Below are 4,342 nucleotides of genomic sequence, written 5' to 3' on the forward strand. Positions count from 1 at the left end.
TGTTTTCATTTTCAATCGAGCAGCGAGCGAATCGACAGCCAAGCGCGCCTTCCAGGTCGGTCGCAGGAGGTAGTGGGCTTTTGTGAGAGCGCGAGAGCATGATTTGCACTTGCCTTGCATGCAAGGCGTCTGTCACAACTACTTAAAGCTACTTACGGATCGCAGTCGTAGGTTCAACACAAGATGGCTTCTCAGGAAGCTAATCCTGAACCCAAGGCCCACAACGAAGCATCTTATCAATCGAAAGCGTCACCGAGGAACAGTGTCACTGACGCTGATGATCGATTGCCGGAGTTGCATTACAATGAATCACATCACATCATTGGACGTTCCTCTACTAATGAGCCGAGTTGACGCCATTAGACGTTTTGTTTGCTCACTACCATTCCTTCCTCTTAAATGACATTTATCTGCGTCTCTGAAACGCGGCATCCCACACACCGATTCCACCGAAATGGAATGATTAATACTGCGATTGCTCCAAATGTCGTCGTCGTCGTCGTTTCCCCCCGAAAAAAAAAACTTGGAAAAAGCGTCGCGGATAACGCAACGTCGATGACGCGTCATGATACGACCACCGTCCCTGACCATGACGCAGCACAATAATGCTCCTCCCCAACAACAACAACAACAACAGCCGAATGGAGGTGGTTTGGCGAAACATTCCGATCCACTGACTCCGACCGCTGAATACCACCTCTGGCTCTGATTCACCTGAAAGCCCGCATGGTCCGGGAGCCATCATCAAGATTGACGTGCCGCGAGCAACGCAACGTCGCAATCATCGGCGACCATTGTATGCCCGTTTTTTTTTTCCTTGACCGAACGGATCTCTAGCCCCGTTGTTGCTGGCTAATGGGTTCCGATCCGAAGGCGGAGGAGGAGAGTTGATCCGCGAACCACTAAACCACCAAAAATGTCTACCTCTGTGTGTGCGTGTGTGTGGTTCAATTAGTGAGTCACACATAGGCGCACAGCAACAGCAGCAACAGCAGCAGCAGCATCTTCACACATGACCACCGGCGCGATCAATTAAGTTATTGGTCGCGTCGTTTAGAAGTTTTAGGCCCCGCGCGCCGGTCCGGTGTGTCCCGGGCCCCGGGTGGCAATAAAACGCGAATCATTTTTGTCATCCTCCCGTGCCGGTGCCCGTGTCGAGGGTCCCGCGATCCGGATTATCTGTTCCCCCAAACAAAATGGTTAATTAAACAATGGCGAGACTCCATCGGCGCGCGCGCGCACGCACGCTCGCCAGAGACCCCCGGAGACCCCCGGAGACCCCCGAGGACACCGGGGAATGTGTGTGTTTTCGAGGGTTTCGATCTCAAAACCCTCCTAATGCTCCAACAAATACCTTCGTCGTCGTGGTCATTGGAATGATGTTCTGGTTGAGAGCTCTGTTGTTGTGATCAATATGCAGAGCAGAACAAGAAGCCTCGGGGGAAGGGGCCCCGGGAATGTTTTTTTAATGCTTTCGGGATGCCACCCTCCTCCTCCGATCCCTAAATATGGCTACTAATTTGTTCCGTTTTAGTGTCTTTTTTTTCACTTCCACCTCGCCGGTGGCCGGTTGCCGGCTTAAGCCGCACGAGTCGTGGCCACCCACGGAATTTCGGTCCATTCCGTGCATCCAACACCACCCACGGCTCGACGGAGACCGCGGTGATCGCTACCAAACCAAGCTCGCTTTAATTTAACGAGCGCCAATTTACATAATTATCACCCTTCTCCCCTTCAAGCGCTTCATACCGCTCTGGAGTAATGTCATGATGATGTGACACGCTGGAATGTGATCGATTTAGGTTTTTTGGGTGGCTCAGCACACCACCATAACGCCCGCTGCCCCAACCAGGAACAGGAACACTCTCGATCGATTTATGGCTTCTCTTGGTGGCTGGTGCCATATGAACCAAGCGCTCGGAAGAGCCTCTCGGAATCGATCGGAATCGGTTTGTGTTTTTTTTTTCTTTTGGCGAATAAGGGGGCCCCGGGATCGCAGACCACCAGAAACGGAATCCCAGTCCCAAGATAATTAATGTTGGGTAGCATTTTGGGGCAACACTCATCTCCGCGATCGCCTCCGTTCAAGGAGGGTTGGAGGAAGAAGGAGGGGGTGCGATTTAATAATTTATTTCCCGACACATTATTGGCGCATACGGCTGGCCGCGGACCACCCCTCGAACCGGGTTCTCTCTCTCTCTATGTTTCGTTCTGGCGCGAAAAGAACGGACCTTTCCGGAGGGAGGAGGCTGAAAATAATCGCGTTTTTCGTTCGCAGAAGCAGAAATATAACAAAAAATCCAGAGGATGCGGATCCATCAGGACCACACGCAACGCGTTTGGCTGTCGGTACCCTTCACCGCATGCCTCCCAATTTCTGGTCTCGACTTCCTCAGCGAAGGAATTTGGATCGATTTGGTTGCGAGTTTTTCGGAACAATCGGAAGATCCTCCAGGTAAAAGGCACGAAAATCGTTTTCCAATTGCCGTCTCGCAGACGCAGAATTCACACACACACACACAGACAGCGATCGTGATCGCGAATGAGAACCCACCATAAATGGCCGCCCGATATGAATGGGTGTGAACCGAAGGAGCGGCGTCGTCCTTCGTCTAATGCTCGAAGGCGCTACACAACATAACGCCTCCGCCTGCGTGTGACTTTCGAGACTTTCTCACCACATCATTCGACCTCTCTAATGGTGCCGGCTACTGAACCGCCCGCGACGATGGACGACGCAGCAAATGACGTAGCACAAAACGGGGCGCAGGACGTCGAACACGGGAATCGATTACATACAAAAACCCCCGACCGATCACTTTGCGCTTCATTCATGAAAGAAAGAAAAGGAAATCCCGATCGATCGTACGTTTGATCCGCGATATCAGCGCCGTTGAGTCCTTCGAGCATTTCTTGTCCGTTCCATTCTTCTGTTTCCCATAAGAACACGTTTCGCTTCTCCGTCGAAGGTGGTCTAAATATTGAACGCTTCCGTAGACCATCATCATCATCATCAGCAGCAGCAGCAGCAGCATCTTCCACATCATTCTTCTGGGCAATAGGCGATCCGATCCGATCGTGCGCCAAGGTGAAGCATCTTCATTTTCACCGACCGCCGGCCGGTCGGTTCTAAAACAACCTCCGAACCACCGAACACACACCGACACACCGACCGGCAGACAGAGAAGAGTGTTGTGTCGTGGAAGCCACAACATACACGCGCAACATAAAAGGTGTGCCCCGCAAGGTATAATTTATATTAATTTGGAAATTTGTTATTCTTCTGCCCGGCACCGGTTCCTTTCGTGGTTTGGCTGCGTGGCCGTGGCCGTGGCAGACCTCGGAAGGTGGCTGCCGACACCGATCCCCACCACCACCACCACCACCACCACCACCATCAATTTACACGCGCTGCGCGCCTCACGTGGACACCTCGCTCGTTCTTTCTTCTTTCTTTCTCTCTCGGGAGGCGCGAGGACCTCCGTGGAAGGTGGACGCCGCCTGCGTCTGCGGATCGGCATCCATTAGCGGGGGCCTCCGCCACCACCATCCGTTTTGGGTCGAAAAAGGGCGACGAAGGAACCCGTGAAACCCACGAAACAGCGGGTGAGCGCGCAGAACGTACGAAGATTCGTGTTGATACGTTGCGCGGTCCTCTGTTATTAGGATGCATTAGTAGATGAGTCGTCGTCGTCGTCGTCGCCGCCCTTTTCTCACTGCGGCCTTTTCCCTTCGTGGATCGGCACGATCGGGAATGGTCGGATCCCTTGATATGAAGAGAAGAAAGAAACAAAAAACAACAATGGCCAGAAGGTAGCAAAACGGTCGCTTCTTCTTCGGAGGTGCCGATCTGGCTCCATTAGACCGAATTCTAATGGTGCGGCGGGCTATCACCGCGGTGCCTGTGCGGAGATCTCAATCAGTGGCTGATGATGGCGCTTGCTCGCACTCGCTCATGATCATGAATGGCGTTTGATAATCGTTGCATTAAATGTGTTTTTTTTCTCCTTCTGTTTTTTTCTTTTTCATAAATTGATTCATTAATTGAAATGCAAGCCCGTTCAAGGACCAGGAAACAGAAGATCGCGTTTCAAAATGAAGTCCACTCGTGGGCGCACACACGCACACACACACAACCGATCGGAGCGCATTAAAGTGCGATCGCGAAACAAAGCGCTGATGACCCTAATCGCCGCGTTCTCTCGGGCGATCACTGCGCGATCGCCCTGCAGCAATTAATTGGAAAAAGTAAATCCCTCCCCTCTCGCCAGAGCCACCTCACCAGGCGATGAGCGAGGGCATCATTCGTAGCGAAAGCGAAGCGATCAGCGCGATCATGAGG

At 52.4% G+C, this 4,342-nt stretch overlaps 1 protein-coding gene across 1 annotated transcript in view; it reads right to left on the reverse strand.

The window, feature by feature from the left end:
- Positions 1-3,169, reverse strand: part of LOC125949612 (neither inactivation nor afterpotential protein C) — a 67,901-nt gene extending 64,732 nt beyond the window's left edge. The window contains exon 1 of the mRNA XM_049676813.1: positions 3,160-3,169. The gene's annotated coding sequence lies outside the window, so the exon portion shown is untranslated. The remainder of the gene's footprint in view (positions 1-3,159) is intronic.
- Between the last annotated feature and the right edge of the window lie 1,173 nt (positions 3,170-4,342).

Source organism: Anopheles darlingi, chromosome 2 (assembly GCF_943734745.1).
Source record: "Anopheles darlingi chromosome 2, idAnoDarlMG_H_01, whole genome shotgun sequence".
NCBI classification, from domain to species: domain Eukaryota; kingdom Metazoa; phylum Arthropoda; class Insecta; order Diptera; family Culicidae; genus Anopheles; species Anopheles darlingi.